Source organism: Canis lupus, chromosome 1 (assembly GCF_011100685.1).
Source record: "Canis lupus familiaris isolate Mischka breed German Shepherd chromosome 1, alternate assembly UU_Cfam_GSD_1.0, whole genome shotgun sequence".
NCBI lineage: Eukaryota > Metazoa > Chordata > Mammalia > Carnivora > Canidae > Canis > Canis lupus.
This window is the reverse complement of record NC_049222.1, coordinates 624644-648762: the sequence shown is the minus strand read 5'-3', so window position 1 is coordinate 648762 and position 24119 is coordinate 624644. Positions and strand designations below refer to the sequence as shown.

General features: G+C 50.7%; 2 long non-coding RNA genes across 7 annotated transcripts in view; one reads left to right on the top strand and one right to left on the bottom strand.

Annotated features, from left to right (window-relative positions):
- Positions 1 to 2110: 2110 nt before the first annotated feature.
- Positions 2111 to 8275, bottom strand: LOC119870385. The gene is made up of 3 exons (XR_005353254.1): positions 7303 to 8275; positions 2923 to 3133; positions 2111 to 2498 (listed from the first exon to the last, which is right to left on the bottom strand). It is a non-coding gene; the product is annotated as an uncharacterized LOC119870385 (long non-coding RNA).
- The window catches only part of LOC100685536, a 29958-nt gene continuing 13986 nt past the window's right edge, over positions 8148 to 24119 (top strand). For 2 of the 6 annotated variants that reach the window (XR_005353249.1, XR_005353251.1), the window contains exons 1-3: positions 8292 to 8411; positions 21470 to 21598; positions 22332 to 22575. This is a non-coding gene — a long non-coding RNA (uncharacterized LOC100685536). Of the gene's footprint in view, positions 8260 to 8291; positions 8412 to 8745; positions 8848 to 21469; positions 21599 to 22331; positions 22737 to 24119 lie in introns of those variants that run through there. The other 4 variants (XR_005353252.1, XR_005353250.1, XR_005353253.1 and 1 more) reach the window with 4 other exon arrangements.

Sequence of the window (24119 nt, the reverse complement as noted above, 5' to 3'; positions counted from 1 at the left end):
AGAGCACACGACCCTGCACAGAACGTTCCTTCCCCGAGCTCTCCTCCATGAAGACGTGTGTCCCTGCCAGCTGTCCTCACGCAGGCTCCATAAAACTTGTGTTTCTTTAAAACTTTTAAAAAGATGGTTCACTTTGCATCAGCTGACTCCCTTTGCCCTGTTCACAGTCTGGTAAAATGGCATCCACCCTGTGGGACCACAGACGCCAGCTTGTCACTGAACTCGATGCCACGAGCCTGTTTCTCAGCCCTGGTCCTAGGACCTCCGGGTCACGTGCTGACAACCCAAGGAAGTTCCTGTCCTCCCTTCAGGGTCTTTCCCTGAAGGGTTTTACTACTAAGTATTATGGGAAAACAAGGAATTAGGGGAAATCATCAAGTCCTGGGAGTCATGGCATCTGGTTTGGTTTCCATCTGCCTGGCAACACGTAGGAGAACACTATCTCCATGGCCATCGCCATCGCATCCCCTGCTTCTCGTGGGGTGGGGAGCCTCCGCCAGCTTCCCCACCTCCCTGCTTCACGTGGACCCCTCCCAGTGGACGTGCCCCTGGCTTCGGGGAGTCTCCAGGGTGATTCCACACAACCTGTGAGGACAGCAGGTCAGGCTCCCGCGCCTCTGCCGGGAGCTCAGGTCCACGTGGTGTCTGTACCTGGGTGCCGGGACTCCCCATCTCCGAGGATTCAGGAGCAGAGCCAAAGGGAGGGCGGTTGACCCCCACCGACGATTTGGGTTCAGGTTCACCTGTGGTTCCAGCCCCTTCCAAGAGGCCCAGGAATCTAGGTAGAGACCCTCTCCAGGGGCTTCACACCAACAGGTTTTCTGGAAGGGGGTTCCAGTCCCCATCCCCTTCACTGCCGTTTACCAAAGGCTGGAGAAAACAACTTCTAGCTTTTTTTCTTCTGAACAAGAAATTCATGTTTTCCTATGTACCTTACCTCCGTCTTCTGCTTTACAAACCTGTGGAAGATCATTTCGTGCTGCTTCCTTCCTAGTGCCTCGGAGGCCAGACAGGCCACGAGGGCAGGAAATTCCGGACTGAGCCCCCACCGCCCCCATCGTTCTGGGGCCTGAGGGGACTCTGGGACCCCAGGCTGCCTAGGCTCAAAGCAGGTGGAAGGTGCGTCCCCTGTGCCCCGGGACAGGCTGGGGTGTTCCGGTGTTTGTAGCAGAGCTGCCGAGAGGAGGGGCCGTGGCAACGGGCTCGGGAAGCTCCCCACTGGGAGCTCCCCAGGGGCCCTTCCCACTGACCTCGGGGCAGGTGTGGCTCCGGGGTTCCAGAACCAGCATGACCCTGCCCCGGGTTGCAGACTGGGCAGGAAGGGCCTCGGTATGGATCCGCGGCATCGACGGTGTCCGTCAGGGCGGGAGGTGCTGGCCTGCAGGTGACCCGCATGTGAGCGCAGCGGGCAGGGTGCCAGGGACCCCGGGGCCAGACCAGGGCACGGGGTGAGCTCTTCCCCGGCTCCTGTGCCAGGGGCAGGGACCCAGCTGCGGGGCTCCCTGGGGCCCAGGAGCATGGGCGGGGAGGCAGGTGCGGGGCTTCTGAGACCCAGCAGCCGCAGCTGTGCGGCCCAGTCTGGCCTGGAGTTGTCTCTGCAACACCGGCCAGAAATGGAGGTTTGCCAAGTCAGGAAGCCCAGATCCTGGCTGGGTCACAGGTGTGTCTGGTCCCCCAGCAGCAGCTGCCCCCTGCCAGGGCAACCTGGGTTGCCCCCTGTGCACCTCCGCACTGGACCGGCGATCCTCGGAGCTGGGAATGGAAGCACTGCATCGTTGCTGATCAGGCAGGTGTCTCTCTGTCTGTGCCTCTGTGCCTGGATGGCTGACTTCTGTCAGCATGTCTATGGCCCAAGCCCTGGCCCAGCGCCTAGAGCCCTGCTGGGTCATTCTGCAGAAGGCCTATGACAGTCCAGCAGGATCTAACCTTCCAGCTCCCCGACCCCAGCGCCTGGACGCCTGGTAAGGCCTGCCAGGGAGGGAACTTAAAATTAAGGCTTTTTCCACCTTCATCTGCTACACCTTGTACCATCCCCCTCCCCCAACCCTTATGGGGATTAAAATAGACACCCAGGATCCACAGTTTGGAACTGAGACAGAAACTTCCAGAAATGATCTTCTAAATTATATAGAAGATACTTTTTATAGAGAATGTCTTCATCTTTTCCATAGCATTTACCCCAAACCACACAACCTTGATGGCACCTAAAATACTACAGGACCAAGCCAGGTGTCCATTAGGAACTTGCCCTGAACCAGGTCTTAGTGTCCTGGGTATCTGGCCAGATGGCAGCCTGCTGTCCTGTGTCACCTGTGTCTCTGGAATGTGCTCCACCTCCCTGTCCCTGAGGCTCAGCTGTGTGCCTCAGGGTCTGTCCACATGTGGAAACAGGTGGCAAGGTGGGCACAGGCTTCCTCACAGCTCCGCAGATGCATGTGTGTCCAGAGGCTTGTGGTGCCTGAGAGCCGGGCCGTGCACTCTTGCAGGTCTTCTAGGACCTAATGTGGAGAGGGAGGGGGAGACATTAACCTGCACTCCCACATGCTGTTTCTCTTTCAGCTAACTGTTCCCAGGCTATTTGCATGGTTCTTAGTCACCTGTCAGGGCACAGAAAAGAATGTTTTTAATGCCTGCCACCTGACAAACAGCAACCAGATGAGCTCTTGTGTCTTTCTGGTCTGAATGAAGCATGTGCAGAAAGAAGGGCGTAGGGGCTTCTGTGGCTCTAGGCCACCCAGGGGGCCCTCCCTGGTCGTAGGGGGTGGAGAAGGGTGGTCAGTGCAAGATGTGTTTATTTCACAGTTAAATAATTTGCCTTCTCTTGCATCTTTGTTGAGCTTCCTGAGCACGGAGCAGGATCAATATACAGTTACCGTGTGAGTAGGCCCTGTTTCTCCCTTCCAGGGGTGTGGGCAGAAGTACCTGCGTCAGGATGCATGTGCTCTCTTACTTAAGAGGTGATGGCCAGGGGCGCCTGGGTGGCTCCGACTTGGAGCGTCTGCCTTCGGCTCGGGTCATGATCCCGGGTCCTGGGGTCGTGTCCCACGTCGGGCTCCCCACAGGGAGTCTGTGTCTCTCTCTACTTCACCTGCTGCTTGTGTGCTCTCATTCTATCTCTGAAGTAAATTAAAATCTTAAAAAAAAAAAAAAAAAGTGATGGCCTGGCATTTCTTTCTACATTGTGTCTTCAGAAGTGCTAATGCTACCAAGGATAATAAGTGGTATCACTAATTCAAGAAAGCCTTTTACAATTATACAATGATATACTATAAAAAAAATGATATCCTATAGCTTTTATTAAAATTTTAGCTGATGGTTGAAACGTGCTTCTCTAATGCTCCAGGCGGAACCCTCTGCAAGGTATGAGGAGGGACCTCAACATCAGCATGTCCCAGATTATCTCTCAGTTCTTCCCTGGAATAAGTGACAGCTCCATTTTTGCAGTAAACAGCATTTTCCTTAAGAGCAAGAACAGCTTTTTTTTTTTTTTTTTTTTTTGAAGATTTTATTTACTTATTTGAGGGAGAGAGAGAGAACAGGGTGAGAGAATTTTTTTTTTAATTTTTTTTTTTTTTTTTTTATGATAGTCACACAGAGAGAGAGAGAGGCAGAGACATCGGCAGAGAGAGAAGCAGGCTCCATGCACCGGGAGCCCGACGTGGGATTCGATCCCGGGTCTCCAGGATCGCGCCCTGGGCCAAAGGCAGGCGCTAAACCGCTGCGCCACCCAGGGATCCCGGGTGAGAGAATTCTAAGCAGACTCTGTGCTGAGCCTAGAGTCCAAGGTGGGCTCGATCTCATGACGTGGAGATCCTGACCTGAGCTGAAACCAGAGTCAGACATTTAATTGACAGAGCCACCCAGATGCCATGAGAGCAGCTTATTTTATATGAGCCCTCAAGGCTGGGCCAGCCCCATGATCCTCACCCCTCACAAGTGCCTCAAGGGTGTCTTAGAGGTGACTCCTGCCCGAGGCCATGTTCCTGTGTGAGTGGTTGTTGGCATCAGGGAAAGAGGAGTCATAGAGACTTTACCAGTTATTTTCAGGGCCTCAGGATGCATCCGCGGTTTACAGGATTCTCACCCCCTGCATATGTGGAGACCCAGCCTCTCTCACCTGGAGCCCCAGACCCAGGTGTGTTTTAGACTTTAGCATGTTTTAGGCTGTAGAAAAGTGACATGCATGTGGACTAGACATAGTGACAGGCTCCAAGCAGACCCCTGACCAAATGTGATAGGATTTCTGCAGCAGAGCGTGAGAAAGTTCTTGAACATGTAGACAATGACACGGGGTTTCTCACCAGGACACATGGTCCCATCAGTTAAGAACTTTGGGCTTCCAGAGCTTTTTGCTGTTGGAATTGTGGATTAGGGACCCCAAGTGTGGGGACGCATTCCCTTAAATAGAGGAGCTTCGGGCGTTTGCTGAAATGCCCTTATTTCTAGTTTCCAGACTTGCTTTAGACGAGTGGGTCCTGAACGAGAGCCTCTGCTGACTTTGCTATTTCTGACTCTAGAAAGATCACAGATGTCAGCCGTGTTCCAGAACTTCTCACACTGATGTGTAGCCGCTCTGGATCCCAGTCACCCATGCTGATTGCTGTCCAGGGGCCTCCAGGCCCTGGGGTTCCAGTGAATCAGACCAGAACCCGCAGTTCCTAGAGCCCGCTGGCCAAAGGGAAGGGCCCCCGTCTTTAAGGTGTGCCTGTTAGCGTGCTGTTGGCATCACCTTTGCACAGTCCTGGCTTTCTTGACGGATGGGGAGCCAGATGGAGGGAACCCCGCGTGGGAGCAGGCTGGGTCGTGGGTGTCCCTTGGCGCTCACAGGACTTCGACGCAGCAGCAGGAAGCTGGCCGCTCTCTGTAGGCAGTGCCTGGCATGATGCAGCCCTTCTGTTCCTTGCTGGTCAGTGCAGGTGGCAGGTGTCATCTGGGTTATGTGCACCTGTGCCACCTGACCTGGCACCGTGACAAGAGATGACCCCAAACCTTCCAAACTCAATGCTTATTTTCTTGATTGGGAAAATCACAGGATTGCTGTCTGTGTACATTTTGTGCATTTTTCTAAGGGGTGAGGGGATAGGACTTGCGAGCCTCCTCTCAGGAACAGAAGGAAGGTCAGAGGCTGTTTGCCCTGAGGGGACACCGTGCTGCTTGGCGGCTGCTAATACACAGCCAGGTCCGTGCATGTGATCAACAGCCGGGGGCAAAGGTGTAGGAGCCGCCTGGGCCCCAGGGCTGACTCCCCTCATAGCCACGGCTGCTCAGCGAAGTGCATCGAGTTTCCTGCTGGCCCTCCTAAAACTGTTCCCTAGTTCAGTGAAAACGTGGGAAGAGACAGAGTTCTCAGTTGAGCCATTTCTGCCCCGTGTACCCTTTCACCCCCCAGGGTTCCTCGTGGCCCTGCCGCCACCCTCCAAGGACCTGCTCTACCTTCCTCAGCCTGCTGCCACCCCACCTAACGCTGCACCGTGTGGGTGCCCGACTGCAACGCCCTGCTCGGCCCCGCACCCCGCTCCCACCGGATCTGAACCAGCCCCAGGGTGGGACCCCCAAGGGCCCACGCTCTCCCCTCCAGGGCCCTTTCCAGCTATGGAAGGTTTGTCGGGCTCTGGAGTGTTTTCCTCAGTTTCCCCAAGGGCAGCTTTTCTGTTGGAGGGTCGCACCTCTGCACACCCACCCTGAATTTCCTGGGTCCCCTCCAGGCTCCCAGCTCAGGGCTTGCCTCCAGCAGCTGTCGTGTCATCAGACCAGACCAGAAATTCCTCCTTTCCTATGCTGCACATCAGGCTGGTGACCCTGAGAGGAACTAGCCTTTCCCTCCCCTGATAACCCTGAGGTCCTTTCAGCCTGTCACTGCACAGAGCAGGACGGGGTCCTGTGGCTGGGCCGGGGCTTGGGAGAGGGCCAAGCTGCAGCCCAGGGGTGATGGGGAGCCTCCGCGCAGAGCACAGGGACGCACTGTTTACTCACCTTCGGGTGTGCTTTACCTTTTCTTGCTCTTTGTCGAGTAACGTTTGCATAAGTAAAGAGACGCATGGACACCTTCCCAGCAGCCAGCTTTAACTGTGGCCGACTCTTGGTCACTGCATCCACCCCCCCTACCCTGTGTCCTTCACCAGACCTGCTTCCAGGTGAACCCCAGACATCATAACATCTCACCTGTGACTCTTCCAGTGTGTACCTCTAAAAGTAAGTTCTAGAAAAACACTGTCACTGCTGAAATCTGGACTCTGCAAGTGCCTGTCTTGACAAATACCACTGTTGACATTTCTGAGCATCTCACAAATTTTAAACATTTTTATATATGTTTTAAGGAAAAATCGTATATATTTAGGCTGTACAATGTGACAGTTTTGTTACCGAGACATAGTGATACGATTACCACAGTGAAGCTAATTAATGCAAACTCTCCACACATGCTAACCTCCCATGAGGTTTTCAAGGGGTTTGGGATCCAAAAACGGTACAGGGGTTGCAGTTGGCTGATGCTTCTTAAGTCTCTAAATTTCTAGGTTCCTTATTTTTTAAATTGAAATTTATCTTGCCACAGCTGGAGAGGTGGCTCTTGCTGGTAGGAGTGTTCTGTGTCTTTGCCGTCAGCCAGGCACATGTTGTCCCCAAGCACTTGGAATATGGCTCTTGCGCCTGGGGAACTGAATTTTAACTTTTATCCTATAATTCAACTTGGGCAGCACAGATGAGCAGACTGCCTCACCGGGCCACAGAGTTCTGGGCTTACTCTTGATTCTGCAGCAGGTCTGAGGGGGCGTGGGCATGAGGGAAAGGATGACAGAGCAGGTGTCCGCTGCCCAGAGGGTGGAAAGGCCCTGGGGGCCGAGGCTCCGAGTTCTGATCCTGGGGCAGGGGGTCCCTGGAGCCCCCTGCAGACTGGCCACTGTTGGCTGTGCAGTGATGCAGTCGCTAGGGTCACTGGAGGGAGGCAGGCGCCTGGCCTTCAGGGCCCCATGGGGGCGTGTAGCTGGGGGTCTGTGCGACGCAGATGGCAGTGTGCGGGGTGGAGTGCAGGGTCCAGCACTTAAAGAAAAAGCCCCTGTTGCCTCCTCTCCGTGCTCGTCTGACTGCGGACGTCTGAGATTTACCCCAAGCACCAATCCTGTGGCGCTGAGCCACCATGGCTCCAGCTCTGACACTGCCTGTTGAGCAGCACAGACCCCACACAGTGGCCCCCGGTCACAGGGTGTCACCCCTCCTATCAGTCAGCTGGGATCAGGGTTCCCACAACCCCAAGGGGGCTCCATCACTTGCGAGGGCAGCTCCCCGACGTCAGGACTCACTCACATCTGGTGGCTTATTAAGTCATGAAGAACAGCACACCACGTAGATGAAGAGCCGCCCAGGGTGAGGTCCATGGGCTTCCGAGCGCAGAACCTGCTGTCCCCGTGGAGTGGGGGTGGGCCGCCCTGCCAGTCGTAGGTGGATGTGATCAACCCGGAAGCTCCCCGAGCCCCGTACTTTTGGGATTCTGAGCAGATGGGTCATTGCCTCCATCTCCAGCCCCTCCCCTGTGCGGAGGACGGGGACTCCGGGCTTCTCCTGACTGCTCTGGTGACCTGCGCCGTCCAGATGCCCAGGCTCTGCACTGGGCCAGGCGGGGTCCACTGTATGGAGGATGAAGAAACGGAGCCCCTCCGGACCTGGGTTCTGACCATGGCATCTGCCAGAGCCAGGCTGAGTCGAGCACAGAGCTCTGAGTGTATCTTGGGTCAAGGCCCTGGGGACCGTGTGAGTCTGGGTCTCTTCTCCAAAAATACCTGTAAATACCCAGGCTTTGGGGGCTTGCTCCCATGGGGCCGGACCCAGCCTGGGCTCAAGCCCAGTGGGCCATGCGGGGGCTGCAGGGACACAAGCCCGGCAGGAGTAGGGCTGGGGGCTGCGAGGGAATTGTCTTCTTGAAGCTGCGTGTCCCTGCATCTGGCCAGCCCACACCACGCCAACCCTGGACTCTTCCGGCCTGCGCCCCTTGGGCTCCTGCCCACCCTCCCGTGGTCGCCCAGCTGCCTGACTAAGTGGGGCTGTGCTTCCTGTGTTGTGGGGCCGGCCCGCATGCAGAGCCGCTCTGCCCAGGAGGCTGCAGGGCAGGGGTCCCCGCCTGAAGGGGTTTGTGAGACCCTGTGACCCGCCACCCCCTCATAGTGAGCTCAGGCCACGACTGGACCAGCTGCCCCTGCCACCTGCTGTGGGGGACCTGCCTGAGGGGTGCTCGCTGCACGGAAGAAGCCAGAACAACCTAGCAGGGTGGGCATTGTGTGTATCCATGGTGACGTGCAGGTGGCGTCAGGATGGTCATGGAATGCCCGGGAGGGTAGGGGTGGGCTCTGTGGCTAATGGGGTGAAGGCCTGTGGGGGACATTCCAGGCAGAGGGAGGAGTGACCACCAAGGCCCAGAGGTAGGGTCACCATGCAGTGGAGTGAGGTGACATACCAGGGAGGGGTCTCGTGGCTGGGTCAGGACCTTGACCCGCATGGCTGGGCTCAGTGGGGCTGCTCAGTGGAGAACAGGTTAGGAGGCGCCAAACCAGGAGACTAACAGGGAGCATGGCCGGGATGTGCAGGTGGTGAGAGGTACCTGGATTCCAGGTATATCTGCAGGTGGGGCTGGCAGGATCCCTGAGGGTGCAGAGGGGACTGAGTGCTCACAGGGGGTGCTGATGGCCCCAGGCTGAGTCAGGGCTGCCTGAGGTGGGCAGGAGTCCACTTCTGCCCCAGTTTGCATACATTTAGCCATCAGGGCAGCCTTGGACCTGTGAGCCCATGTCCACCCGAGGCCCGGGCAGCAGGGCAGTCATGATTCCGATGGACCTAATCCCGAGCCCAGAGTGGAAGGTGAGCCTCCGACATGAGCTGCAGTCATCAGGAGTCCTCTCAGGGGGACCCTGGGGTTTGAGGTCATTGCTGTGGCTGAGGGAGAGAGGTTCTGCATTTGGCCTTTATGCAGGATGATGCTTCTAGGAAGAGATGCTTCTAAAATTATCCACATCTTCAGTGTGGTGTTTAGAGGTGGGACGTGGGCGGGGCTACGCTGAGGGCTGCCCTGTGTGGGGGTGTCTGTGTTGCTCCTGAGGACCCGGGTTGGGTGCCCTGGGTTCTCTTCTTCGTGCCTGATGCCTGATTCCTGGGCCAGGGGGTGGCTGGTGAGGGACAGGCTGCCCTGAAGCCTCAGCGTCGGTGTTGTCAGGACCCTCAGCTTCTGCGGGCACAGCCTCCTTGGCTGTCCTGGCCAAGCCGGCGGACACGAAAGCTACCTACCCCGGCCCAGGGTAGAGATTGATCTCACGACCCTGAGGTCGTGACCTGAGCTGAAATCCAGAGTTGGATGGCTGACTGACTCTGGCCCCCCGGGGATTGTGTGTGGTGGTACTCCTGGGTTACTCCAGCCCACCCGCTTCCATCCCCCTCCCCTGTCCCACCCCAAGTGACCATGCACCTGATGATCCCGAATGAGCATCGTTCTTGTAACTGGAGACTTTGGAGGCCTGGCTGCGGGTCACCCCCTCTCCGTCTGGCCCCCGTGACTCAGAGAAGGCCACAGTTGTTGGCAGTCATTCGTGTTCCCAGACTGTGAGTGGCTGCAGGCCTGAGAACAGTCTGCTCAGCTCCGCTTGCTCAGCTTGGCCTCACCCAAGGCCTCCTTCTGCTCTGAGGAGCGCAGGGCTGTTGGCGGCCCCTCTGCGGCGGTGGCTGCCGGGTTGGTGACTTCTGTAGGGTGAGCGCATCTGGATCACTCTGATTATAGATTTGGATTTTTAAATGCAGCAAAGGGCACCTGGGGGGCCCAGTGGTTGAGGTCTGCCTTGGGCTCAGGGCTTCCTGGGATGGAGTCCCGCATCAGGCCCCCTGTGGGGAGCCTGCTTCTCCTTCTGCCTGTGTCTCTGCCTCTGTGTCTCTCATGAATAAATAAATAAAATCTTTTTTAAAAATAAAAAAGTAAAATAAAATGCAGCAGAAATGGTGAGGGCCCATGAGACCCAATGCAGGAGGGTTGTGGCGCTGTTTGCTGGGAGAGCGGAGGTCCTGATGCACGACAGGGACCCGTGACAAGCCTGTGAGCTCGACTTAGGCCGCGCGGGGCTGAGGGAGGCTTTGGCCCGGCCCTGGGGGCAGGCGGGCAGGTGCAGGTGGCGCGGGTCCTGGGCTCAGGCGCGGGCCTACTCGGAGGGAAGCCTCGGGTTCAAGTGCGCGGACGCTTGCGAGCCCAGTCCGGCGGGGATGGGAGGAAGCGTTGGCCGATTTTTTTCTCTCATTTTTCTGTTTTCTACGATGATCCTCCGTTATTTCGGAAACAAGAAAGTTTTGAAGCATGGACACCGAGCCCGGGGCAGTGGGCTGGACGGGAAGGACGGGCTGCGCTCCCACCCGGGTCCTGCCCTCCGCGCGGTCCGCCTGGCAGGAGTGTGGGTGCGGCGGCCCCGGCGGCGGGCGCCCCGCAGCACGGAGGGAGGGTGCCCAGGCTTCCTGCCCGAGGCGAGCCCTGCAGGGTGTGCGCAGGGTGCGGGGTGGGAGCAGGGGCCTGGAGGCCAAGCGCAGCCCGCGGGGTCCTGACCGCAGGGCTGGCGGAGAAGGGCCAGGCCCCCCGGGACCCGGAGCCAGCCCCGCCTTGCGCACACCTGGCGCCTTCAAGCTCGGTCTGCCAGGTCTGTCTGGATTTTGCTCTGGAGCGGGGTCTGAGAGTCAGCAGTTGGCGTCACCCGCTAATGACCTAATGACGAAGGTAGTTTCTCTTTACTTCTCTTGGAAATTACTTGAAGTCGGCTTTGCAGCGGAGCTGGAGTGAGGGGCCGGGCAGAGAAGCCGACCCGCTGCGATGCAGCCCGGGGCCTGTGCGCCGTCGGCCGCAGGTAGGGGTGTCCACCTGTCGAGGAGAGGAGAGCGGGACAGCTCCCACTGCCACCACGCCGGGGTCTGCGGCCCGCGGGCCGGTGAGCGAGGCGTGGGCTCAGAGGACCGGGCTCGGCCAGGCCCGGGAGGGCGAGCAGGTTCCCCCAGGGGCGGGAGGACGGGGGACCCGGGAGGCCCCAGGCTCTGAGCAGAGTGCTTCCCCCATGAGATGCGGGCGGCGCTGTAGATGATCTGAATTCTTTTTTTTTTTTAAAGATTTTATTTTTTATTTATTTTTTATTGGTGTTCAATTTACCAACATACAGAATAACCCCCAGTGCCCATCACCCAGTCACCCCCACCCCCTGCCATCCTCCCGTTCCACCACCCCTAGTTCGTTTCCCAGAGTTAGGAGTCTTCATGTTCTGTCTCCCTTTCTGATATTTCCCACACATTTCTTCTCCCTTCCCTTATATTCCCTTTCACTATTATTTATATTCCCCACATGAATGAGAACATATAATGTTTGTCCTTCTCCGACTGACTTACTTCACTCAGCATAATACCCTCCAGGTCCATCCACGTTGAAGCAAATGGTGGGTGTTTGTCATTTCTAATGGCTGAGGAATATTCCATTGTATACATAAACCACATCTTCTTTATCCATTCATCTGTCGATGGACACCGAGGCTCCCTCCACAGTTTGGCTATTGTGGACATTGCTGCTATAAACATCGGGGTGCAGGTGTCCCGGCGTTTCATTGCATCTGAATCTTTGGGGTAAATCCCCAACAGTGCAATTGCTGGGTCGTAGGGCAGATCTATTTTTAACTCTTTGAGGAACCTCCACGCAGTTTTCCAGAGTGGCTGCACCAGTTCACATTCCCACCAACAGTGCAAGAGAGTTCCCTTTTCTCTGCATCCTCTCCAACATTTGTTAATTTTTCCTGCCTTGTTAATTTTTCCCATTCTCACTGGGGTGAGGTGGTATCTCATTGTGGTTTTGATTTGTATTTCCCTGATGGCAAGTGATGCAGAGCATTTTCTCATGTGCGTGTTGGCCATGTCTATGTCTTCCTCTGTGAGATTTCTCTTCATGTCTTTTGCCCATTTCATGATTGGATTGTTTGTCTCTTTGGTGTTGAGTTTAAGAAGTTCTTTATAGGGATCCCTGGGTGGCGCAGCGGTTTGGCGCCTGCCTTTGGCCCAGGACGTGATCCTGGAGACCCAGGATCGAATCCCACATCGGGCTCCCGGTGCATGGAGCCTGCTTCTCCCTCTGCCTGTGTCTCTGTGCCTCTCTCTCTCTCTGTGACTATCATAAATAAATTTAAAAAATTAAAAAAAAAAGTTCTTTATAGATCTTGGAAACTAGCCCTTTATCTGATATGTCATTTGCAAATATCTTCTCCCATTCTGTAGGTTGTCTTTTAGTTTTGTTGACTGTATCCTTTGCTATGCAAAAGCTTCTTATCTTGATGAAGTCCCAATAGTTCATTTTTGCTTTTGTTTCTTTTGCCTTAGTGGATGTATCTTGCAAGAAGTTACTATGGCCGAGTTCAAAAAGGGTGTTGACTGTGTTCTCCTCTAGGATTTTGATGGACTCTTGTCTCACATTTAGATCTTTCATCCATTTTGAGTTTATCTTTGTGTTTGGTGAAAGAGAGTGGTCTAGTTTCATTCTTCTGCATGTGGATGTCCAATTTTCCCAGCACCATTTACTGAAGAGACTGTCTTTCTTCCAGTGGATAGTCTTTCCCCCTTTATAGAATATTAGTTGACCATAAAGTTCAGGGTCCACTTCTGGGTTCTCTATTCTGTTCCATTGATCTGTGTGTCTGTTTTTGTGCCAGTACCACACTGTCTTGATGACCACAGCTTTATAGTACAACCTGAAATCTGGCATTGTGATGCCCCCAGATATGGTTTTATTTTTTAAAATTCCCCTGGTTATTCGGGGTCTTTTCTGATTCCACACAAATCTTAAAATAATTTGTTCTAACTCTCTGAAGAAAGTCCATGGTATTTTGATAGGGATTGCATTAAACGTGTATATTGCCCTGGGTAACATTGACATTTTCACAATATTAATTCTGCCAATCCATGAGCATGGAATATTTTTCCATCTCTTTGTGTCTTCCTCAATTTCTTTCAGAAGTGTTCTATAGTTTTGAGGGTATAGATCCTTTACATCTTTGGTTAGGTTTATTCCTAGGTATCTTATGCTTTTGGGTGCAATTGTAAATGGGATTGACTCCTTAATTTCTCTTTCTTCAGCCTCATTGTTAGTGTATAGAAATGCCACTGACTTCTGGGCATTGATTTTGTATCCTGCCACGCTACCGAATTGCTGTATGAGTTCTAGCAATCTTGGGGTGGAGACTTTTGGGTTTTCTATGTAGAGTATCCTGTCATCGGTGAAGAGGGAGAGTTTGACTTCTTCTTTGCCAATTTGAATGCCTTTAATGTCTTTTTGTTGTCTGATTGCTGAGGCTAGGACTTCCAGTACTATGTTGAATAGCAGTGGTGAGAGTGGACATCCCTGTCTTGTTCCTGATCTTAGGGGAAAGGCTCCCAGTGCTTCCCCATTGAGAATGATATTTGCTGTGGGCTTTTCATAGATGGCTTTTAAGATGTCGAGGAATGTTCCCTCTATCCCTACACTCTGAAGAGTTTTGATCAGAAATGGAAGCTGTATTTTGTCAAATGCTTTCTCTGCATCTAATGAGAGGATCATATGGTTCTTGGTTTTTCTCTTGCTGATATGTGAATCACATTGATTGTTTTACGGGTGTTGAACCAGCCGTGTGTCCCGGGGATAAATCCTACTTGGTCATGGTGAATAATTTTCATAGTGTACTGTTGGATCCTATTGGCCAGTATCTTGTTGAGAATTTTTGCATCCATGTTCATCAGGGATATTGGTCTGTAATTCTCCTTTTTGGTGGGGTCTTTGTCTGGTTTTGGAATTAAGGTGATGCTGGCCTCATAGAACGAATTTGGAAGTACTCCATCTCTTTCTATCTTTCCAAACAGCTTTAGTAGGATAGGTATGGTTTCTTCTTTAAACGTTTGATAGAATTCCCCTGGGAAGCCATCTGGCCCTGGACTCTTGTGTCTTGGGAGGTTTTTGATGACTGCTTCAGTTTCCTCCCTGGTTATTGGCCTGTTCAGGTTTTCTATTTCTTCCTGTTCCAGTTTTGGTAGTTTGTGGCTTTCCAGGAATGCATCCATTTCTTCTAGATTGCCTAATTTATTGGTGTATAGCTGTTCATAATATGTTTTTAAAATCGTTTGTATTTCCTTGGTGTTGGTAGTGATCTCTCCTTTCTCATTCATGATTTTATTAATTTGAGTCTTCTCTCTCTTCTTTTTAATAAGGCTGCTAATGGTTTATGTATCTTATTAATTCTTTCAAAGAACCAACTCCTGGTTCTGTTGATCTGTTCCACAGTTCTTCTGGTCTCAATTTCATTGAGTTCTGCTCGAATCTTTATTAACTCTCTTCTTCTCCTGGGTGTAGGATCTATTTGCTGTTTTTTCTCTAGCTCCTTTATGTGTAAGGTTAGCTTTTGTATTTGAGTTCTTTCCAGTTTTTGAATGGATGCTTGTATTGCGATGTATTTCCCCCTTAGGACTGCTTTTGCTGCATCCCAAAGATTTTGAACGGTTGTATGTTCATTCTCATTAGTTTCCATGAATCTTTTTAATACTTCCTTAATTTCCTGGTTGACCCTTTCATCTTTTAGCAGGATGGTCCTTAACCTCCACGTGTTTGAGGTCCTTCCAAACTTCTTGTTGTGATTTAGTTCTAATTTCAAGGCATTATGGTCTGAGAATATGCAGGGGACGATCCCAATCTTTTGGTATAGGTTCAGACCCGATTTGTGACCCAGTATGTGGTTTATTCTGGAGAAAGCTCCATGTGCATTTGAGAAGAATGTGTATTCAGTTGAGTTTGGATGTAAAGTTCTGTAGATATCTGTGAAATCCATCTGGTCCAGTGTATCATTTAAAGCTCTCGTTTCTTTGGAGATGTTGTGCTTAGAAGACCTATCGAGTATAGAAAGAGCTAGATTGAAGTCACCAAGTATAAGTGTATTATTATCTAAGTATTTCTTCACTTTGGTTAATAATTGATTTATATATTTGGTAGTTCCCGGATTCGGGGCATATATATTGAGGATTGTTAAGTCCTCTTGTTTGATAGATCCTTTAAGTATGATATAGTGTCCCTCTTCATCTCTTACTACAGTCTTCGGGGTAAATTTTAGTTTATCTGATATAAGGATGGCTACCCCTGCTTTCTTTTGAGGACCATTCGAATGGTAAATGGTTCTCCAACCTTTTATTTTCAGGCTGTAGGTGTCCTTCTGTCTAAAATGAGTCTCTTGTAGACAGCAAATAGATGGGTCCCGCTTTTTTATCCAGTCTGAAACCCTGCGCCTTTTGATGGGGTCATTAAGCCCGTTCACATTCAGAGTTACTATTGAGAGATATGAGTTTAGTGTCATCATGATATCTATTCAGTCCTTGTTTTTGTGGAATGTTCCACTGAACTTCTTCTTAAAGGGGAATTTTAAGAGTCCCCCTTAACATTTCTTGCAGAGCTGGTTTGGAGGTCACATATTCTTTTAGTTGCTGCCTGTCTTGGAAGCTCTTTATCTCTCCTTCCATTTTGAATGAGAGCCTTGCTGGATAAAGTATTCTTGGTTGCATGTTCTTTTCATTTAGGACCCTGAATACATCCTGCCAGCCCTTTCTGGCCTGCCAGGTCTCTGTGGAGAGGTCTGCTGTTACCCTAATACTCCTCCCCATCAAAGTCAGGGATTTCTTGTCTCTTGCTGCTTTAAGGATCTTCTCTTTATCTTTGGAATTTGCAAGCTTCACTATTAAATGTCGAGGTGTTGAACGGTTTTTATTGATTTTAGGGGGGGATCTCTCTATTTCCTGGATCTGAATGCCTGTTTCCCTTCCCAGATTAGGAAAGTTTTCAGCTAGAATTTGTTCAAATACATATTCTGGCCCTCTGTCCCTTTCGGCGCCCTCGGGAACACCAATTAAACGTAAGTTTTTCTTCCTCAGGCTGTCGTTTATTTCCCTTAATCTATCTTCATGGTCTTTTAATTGTTTGTCTCTTTTTTCCTGTTTCCCTCTTTGCTATCAACTTGTCTTCTATGTCACTCACTCGTTCTTCCACCTCGTTAACCCTCGTCGTTAGGACTTCTAGTTTGGATTGCATCTCATTCAATTGATTTTTAATTTCTGCCTGATTAGCTCTAAATTCTGCAGTCATGAAGTCTCTTGAGTCCTTTATGCTTTTTTCTAGAGCCACCAGTAGCTGTATAATAGTGCTTCTGAATTGGCTTTCTGACATTGAATTGTAATCCAGATTTTGTAACTCTGTGGGAGAGAGGACTGTTTCTGATTCTTTCTTTTGAGGTGAGGTTTTCCTTCTAGTCATTTTGTTCAGTGCAGAGTGGCCAAAGCAAGTTGTATTGGGAAAAGGAGAAAAAGAGAGGAGAGAAAGAAGGAAAGAAAAGAGAAAGAGAAAAAAAAAGGAAGAAAAAAAATGAAAAAAAAGAAGAAAAAAAGAAATAAAAAGAAAGAAAGGAAAAAAAGGGGTGGGGGAAGGAAACAAATCAAAAAGGAAAGCAAAACAAAACAAAACAAAACAACAACAACAAAAAAAAAAAAGAAAAAAGAAAAAAGAACCACGGGGGAGTATCTTCTGATTCTGTATACTTTAAGTCCCTTGGCTTCCCCTGGAACTTGTCCGTCTCGCTGGTCTTCTGGGGAAGGGGCCTGTTGCGCTGATTTTCAGGTGTTAGCCCTTGGGGGAGCTGCTCTGCCCCCTGCCTGGTGCAGGGCTCAGTGGGGGTTGTTTACCCCGTGAGGCCCCAGGAGGAACAACCACAGTGGCAGCGGCCAGCTCTGGAGCCCTGGAGTCAGCTCCCGCAGTAAACACAGAGCTCTCAGCCTGCAAGGGCCTGGATGCTCTGGTGGCGGGGCCGCTGATCTGCTCAGCTCGGGGCAGGAGCGTCCCCGCTGTCCTGGGCCTTCCCGGCCTCTGCTGCCCCGGGGGGAAGGCCGGATCCTGGGCTGTGTCCCGGCGCCCTGTGCTCCGGAGCCTGCGCTGGTGGATTCGCGCTCCCGGGCCGCGCAGCCCCCTCCGCGGAGCCACCACCCGAGCCCCCCCGAGCTGCTCCTGGAACCGCGCAGCCCCCTCCGCACGGAGCCTCTTCCTCTGCCCGAGCCCCCCCAGCTGCTCCCGCCCCGCAGCCCCCTCCGCGGAGCCGCCCCCGAGCCCCCCGAGCTGCTCCGGGTCCCGCCGGGTCCCGCCGTGCGCGCTGCAGCCCTTAGGGAGCTCGGCGCACTGTCCAGGCGCGCAGTTGCTCTGTTACTCTCCCGGGGAGCCCGAGGGCATCCCCGCCCTCCTGGGTCCTGCTCCAGCTCCCCGCGAGCCCCTTTCCCCCGGGAAGGTCGGTGCAGCTCCTGCTTCTCCGGGCCGCGGCTCTCCTGTCCTGGGGACACTCGCCCCGGCCTCAGCCCGGCTCCTCGCGGGGCCCCTCCCCCTCGGAGGCCTTTGTTTCTTTATTTCTTTTTCCCCGTCTTCCTACCTTGATAGATGCGCGAACTCTTCTCACTGTAGCATTCCAGCTGGTCTCTCTTTAAATCTCAGGCCGAATTCATAGATTTTCAGGATAATTTGAAGGTTTTCTAGGTAATTTGGTGGAGACAGGTGGTTTGGAGACCCTACTCTTCCGCCATCGTGCCCCTCCATCGATTTTATTTATTCATAGAGACACAGAGAGAGAGAGGCAGACCCAGGCAGAGGGAGAAGCAGGCTCCAGGCAGGGAACCCAGGATCACGCCCTGGGCTGAAGGCAGGCGCTAAACCGCTGGGCGACCCAGGGATCCCCTTGGGAGTTGTTTTTAAATTAAATCTGTATTCATTTAACTAAAAGTCAAATATTTACAATGTTTTCCCCCATCACACCATGCCATTCAAAAGAATCCACCGTGTTATCAGTTTGCACGATCACCAGCCCGGACAGGATTGTGCATGGAGAAGCCAACTGTGAGGCCAGGCGGAGGTCACAGGGGACGCCCCTCCTCCGCACCAACCTGGCACTTCCCCCGCCTCCAAGTGGTCACTATGTTTGTGGGGGTTTCCTGACCCCCCTGCCCTGGTCCAGGTCGGAAGCTCCCTGGAGCCTGTGGGGCTGGCCCTATAGGAAACAAACAGGGTCGTTGGAGGGGAAGGGGTGGGGGACAGGTCACGGGGTGACCGGTATGAAGGAGACAGGATGGGATGAGCACTGGGTGTGATTTAAGACTGAGGAATCACTGATCCCTATCTCTGAAACCAATGAGACACTGTATGTTATTAATTGATTTTATTTTTTAAAATATTTTATTTATTTATTCATGAGACACAGAGAGAGAGGCAGAGACACAGGTAAGAGAGAGGCAGAGACACAGGCAGAGGGAGAAGTAGGCTCCATGCAGGGAGCTGCATCCGGACTTGATCCCAGGACCCAGGGTCACGCTCTGAGCCAAAGGCAGAGGCTCAACCGCTGAGCCACCCAGGTGCCCCTATTAGCTGATTTTATTTTTTTTATTTATTTATTTTTTTTTTATAAATTTTTATTTATTTATGATAGTCACAGAGAGAGAGAGAGAGAGAGAGGCAGAGACACAGGCAGAGGGAGAAGCAGGCTCCATGCACCGGGAGCCCGACGTGGGATTTGATCCCGGGTCTCCAGGATCACGCCCTGGGCCAAAGGAAGGCGCCAAACCACTGCGCCACCCAGGGATCCCTATTAGCTGATTTTAAATAAAAAAGTGGGCGGCCCCGGTGGCTCAGCAGTTTAGCGCCTCAGCCCAGGGCCTGATCCTGGAGACCCCAGAGGATCGAGTCCCAAGTCGGGCTCCCTGCATGGAGCCTGCTTCTCCCTATGCCTGTGTCTCTGCCTCTCTCCATCTGTGTGTGTGTGTTTCATTAATAAGTAAATAAAATCTTTAAATCAATCAATCAATAAATAAGTAAAATGTGTGACAGCACCCTTCCTGCTGCTGTGCTCCCCCACACCGAGGGGCTGGGTGGCATGAGGGTGGGCATCTGTGGGACCGGCAGCCTGCCCACCTGCTGGAGTCACAGATGCCATCCCATGACCCTGCCCGGCAGGCGGGAATCTGCCCTGAAGGCATCTGCCTAGTCCCCACGTGAGTAAATAGCTCTTTGTGAAGATGAACTTTTCCAACAAAACGGGAAAATCAGTGTGTATACTCAGTACCTTCAAAGACACAAATCAACAGGTGCATGCCTTCAGCTCAGGTTGATCCCAGGGTCCTGGGGTCGAGCCCCATGTCGGGCTCCCTGCTCAGCGGGGAACTTTCTTTTCCTCTGCCCCTCCTCTTGCTTATGCTTGTTCTCTCTCTCTCTCTGAAATAAATAAATAAAATATTTTTAAAAAAAAGATAGAGCGAGTAAGTGTGGGGAGAGGCAAGGGACAATCTTACGTGGACTCTGCACTGAGTGTGAAGCCTGAAGCGGGTCTGATCTCAGGCCCCTGAGACCCTGGTCCTGACACAAACCATTACTTTTGAAATGTTCCAATTTATATTTGGAATAGATCTCTTAGAAAAAACGGGAACATTGGCTTTTCATAGATTTTTGGTAGTTTTTCTTGAGGACCCAGATTTTCTCTTTTGTTGGCGAGGTGAGATTTTCCTGATGCAGTGGTTTCTAGACATTATGTACTTGCATTTCCCCTTAATTTTGGTTCATATACATCCAGGACTCCTCTCAGGGGCTCAGCTGGGAGTGGCTTTCAGCACTGGAATGATGCACATTTGCCTGCAGTGAGGCCTAGGCCAGAGTGTGTGGCCCTGGTCTATGCCCCGTGGATACTCAGAGCAAGGCCTGGGGTAGAGTCCACCTGCCAGGGAGCTGAGGGGTCTAGCCAGCAAAAGCAATCCTAGAGGAGGATGTGGACCCCCAGGGGTCATGTCAATGTACTGTGTTTCCACAGGGTGGGTATTGCTCCTTATGCCCGAGGAACAGGTGGGCCCTCACCCCCTCCCTGCACCTGGGGCTTCTGTCATCAGAGGGGATAGAGTATGTTGGGGAACAAGCAAGGGTCCCCATTAGCACAGAGGCCATGGCCTTCCCCCCAGCTGAGCACTGTGTGTGCTCTGTCCACCACTCTTCCCACATTTCCCTTGGCAGCAGGATGGCTCTGTGACAGTTGGCAGCCCAGCACACTCAGCCTTTTTGGACTCACTTGTAGGGTGGAGTTGTGAGGGTGGGACAAAGCAATGGAGTGTGGGTGCCCTGAGTGCCCAAAGTGCAGACAGAAGGGAGTGTCTGATGAGAGCAAGCAGGTGCCATCCTCCCAGCCGCGCATCCCCTGGAACCCTGCGGCATCTTCCGAGTGTGCAGAGTTAACGTCCAGGACAAATTCTTCTCTCACAACACTACGGAACAAGGCTCTCGAGTTTTTTTTTTTTTTTTAATAATAAATTTATTTTTTTATTGGTGTTCAACTTGCCAACATACAGAATAACACCCAGTGCTCATCCCGTCAAGTACCCCCCTCAGTGCCCGCCACCCAGTCACCCCCACTCCCCGCCCTCCTCCCCTTCCACCACTCCTAGTTCATTTCCCAGAGTTAGGAGTCTTCCACGTTCTGTCTCCCTTTCTGATATTTCCTACCCATTTCTTCGAGTTTTTTAAACTGACACTGTTTGCTTAGTGGCAGGGAGAAAGCAAGCCCAGGTCTTCTATGGTGTATATTTGGTCTGGCACAGCCTGTGCATTCAGGGACCGCATCATGTGACATCATTAGCAATGCATTCTTAACCATTGTCTGCTCCTCACAGTCACACCCTCAAGAAACAGCTGGCTCCTTACCCGCATGAGTGGCCAGTGGGCAAGCAAGGGCATCCCTGAATGTCCAAGAGTTGTGGTACAAACCCAAACCTGATGGGGGGGTGGACAGTATCTGTTCATATTTGTTATTTTTGACATTAGCTGTGTACCAGGACAAGGCCAGAGTAAATTCTCCCTTCTAATTTTGTAATTTGGAGTTGGATAAAGGACAGGTAAAGCCAAAAGAGAAGAGTAGGATAAAATCACTGAAAGCAAAATGAGGTGAACAGACTTAAATATAAAATTATATTGTATTGTAGAGCTGCCTGGGCAGGTCAGTTGGTCAAGGTCTGACTCTTGATATCGGCTCAGGGCATGAGTTCAGGATCTGGAGATCAAGCCCCACGTTGGGCTCCATGCTCAGCATGGAGTCTGCTTGTCCCTCCTCCCTTCTGCCCCTGCTCTCACTCTCTCTAAATAAATAAATTAACAATTATATTGCATTGTGCAAACAAGCTGGTGTGTGAAATAAATAATGTTGGAGACAGATGGGGAAATTGTTTTTATACTAAGAGCTAAGTTTTAAGCTTGATGCCTGTTTGAAGTATCGTGAACATTCTGCTTTTATAGGAAAAGGGGTAAAATTTATTAAAACATGACAATTATAATAAAACACAAATTCTGAATTAGGTATTATACAATTTTTTATACAAAATGTATACTTTGCATTTTTGTAAATGACTGATTTCAAAGGTTCCCGAAGTTCATTGTCCTCTTCATCTGACGTAAGAGCTGCAGAGCAGACATGGATATGGATGCATCTGGGAGTGTGTCACATGGAAACCACACACTTAGCAGAGGTTCAGGATCTGAGTTCTCAAGGTGAGCCTCCTGGATTTTATTTTTAAATGAAATCATAAACGTTTCCCTTAAATAATTCAGAAATCAGTTTTCCTTTTTTCTTTTTTTTTAAATTTATTTATTTATTTATTTATTTATTCATGATAGACATAGAGAGAGAGAAAGAGAGAGGCAGAGACACAGGAGGAGGGAGAAGCAGGCTCCATGCCGGGAGCCTGACGTGGGACTTGATCCCGGGACTCCAGGATTGTGCCCTGGGCCAAAGGCAGGCACCAAACCGCTGAGCCACCCAGGGATCCCCAGAAATCAGTTTTCTTTTCTTTTTTTTTTTTTTTTTGAGACAAACTCAAAGTGTGTCATATGTAAATGGAAAGAAATCACCCCCATTTCAGCTACTTGGAGCCAACTCTTTATAGAAGGAAAAGAGAGTGGTAAAAAACAGGCAGAGCAGGGAGGTGGGGTGTCCAGGACCTTAAAAATTATTGAAATCACATTAGGTAACTTTGAATGACTGCATCATGATGTAAAAATATATATGGCAGGAAGAGAGAACATCTTGGAGGGAGAAGAATAAGGAGAAAGTGTTTGGTGACAAAGTCCCAGTGTCATTTAGTAGCTGTGAACTCATACAAAACCCAGAAAATGAGGAAAAATTAGATGTGGAGGAAGAAGATGACAAAAAATGAGATTGAGAAGACTTTATATATTTATATATTTATCTATCTATTTATTTATTTATTTATTTATTTTTTAGATTGAGAAGACTTTAATGTGTACTTATCAACACTGGGTGTCCAGTGGAGCTGGTCCTCAGCTCCCTCCCATCTGCATAGTCGCAGGAGTCGTATCCTCACTTGCCGTGCCAGGCAATGTTCTGGTGCCCAAGACCAGTGTTGAGGGTGATGGCATGGAAAAATGGGAAGACCATGAGCACAGAGCAGATGGCCTATCTCTGTGAGCTGTTGCTGGTGTGGACTTAGCTACCCTCTGAATCTGAGGTGCACCTTCCACATCTGTGAAATGAGACAAGAACATCTCTCAGATTGATTTTTGAGAGTGAACTATTGATTCTTTTTACCTTCTCTACATTATATGAAAAATGTGTGTTTTTAAATTTGGGAATCAGGCATCTATTGAGTATAAACCAATTACAAAAAAATTTTTATTGGACTTCATTTGCCAACATATAACATAACACCCAGTGCTCATCACACCAAATGCCCCCCTGAGTGCCCATCACTCAGTCACCCCAACCCCCCGCCCACCTCCCTTTCCACTACCCCTTGTTCATTTCCCAGAGTTAGGTGTCTCTCATGTTTTGTCATCCTCACTGATGTTTTCACTCATTTTCCCTCCTTCCCCCTTTATTCCCCTTCACTAATTTTTATATTCCCCAAATGAATGAGACCATATAATGTTTGTCCTTCTCCGATTGACTTATTTCACTCAGCATAATACCGTTCAGTTCCATCCACGTCGAAGCAAATGGTGGGTATTTGTTGTTTCTAATGGCTGAGGAATATTCCATTGCATACATAGACCACATCTTCTTTATCCATTCATCTTTCGTTGGACACTGAGGCTCCTTCCACAGTTTGGCTATCGTGGCCATTGCTGCTATAAACATCGGGGTGCAGGTGTCCCGGCATTTCACTGCATCTGTATCTTTGGGGTAAATCTCCAGCAGTGCAGTTGCTGGGTCGTAGGGCAGGTCTATTTTTAACTCTTTGATGAACCTCCACACAGTTTTCCAGAGTGGCTGCACCAGTTCACATTCCCACCAACAGTGTAAGAGGGTTCCCCTTTCTCCACATCCTCTCCAACATTTGTTGTTTCCTGTCTTGTTAATTTTCCCCATTCTCACTGGTGTGAGGTGGTATCTCATTGTGGTTTTCATTTGTATTTCCCTGATGGCAAGTGATGTGGAGCATTTTCTCCTGTGCTTGTTGGCCATGTCTATGTCTTCCTCTGTGAGATTTCTGTTCATGTCTTTTGCCCACTTCATGATTTGATTGTTGGTTTCTTTGCTGTTGAGTTAAATAAGTTCTTTATAGATCTTGGAAACTAGCCCTTTATCTGATACGTCATTTGCAAATATCTTCTCCCATTCTGTAAGTTGTCTTTGAGTTTTGTTGACTGTTTCTTTTGCTGTGCAGAAGTTTTTATCTTGAGGAAGTCCCAATAATTCATTTTTGCTTTTGTTTCCCTTGCCTTCATGGATGTATCTTGCAAGAAGTTGCTGTGGCCAAGTTCAAAAAGGGTGTTGCCTGTGTTCTCCTCTAGGATTTTGATGGACTCTTGTCTCACATTTAGATCTTTCATCCATTTTGAATTTATCTTTGTTATGGTGCAAGAGAGTGGTCTAGTTTCATTCTTCTGCATGTGGATGTCCAATTTCCCCAGCACCATTTATTGAAGAGACTGTCTTTTTTCCAGTGGATAGTCTTTCCTGCTTTGTTGAATATTAGTGACCATACAGTTGAGGGTCCACTTCTGGATTCTCTATTCTGTTCCATTGATCTATGTGTCTGTTTTTGTGCCA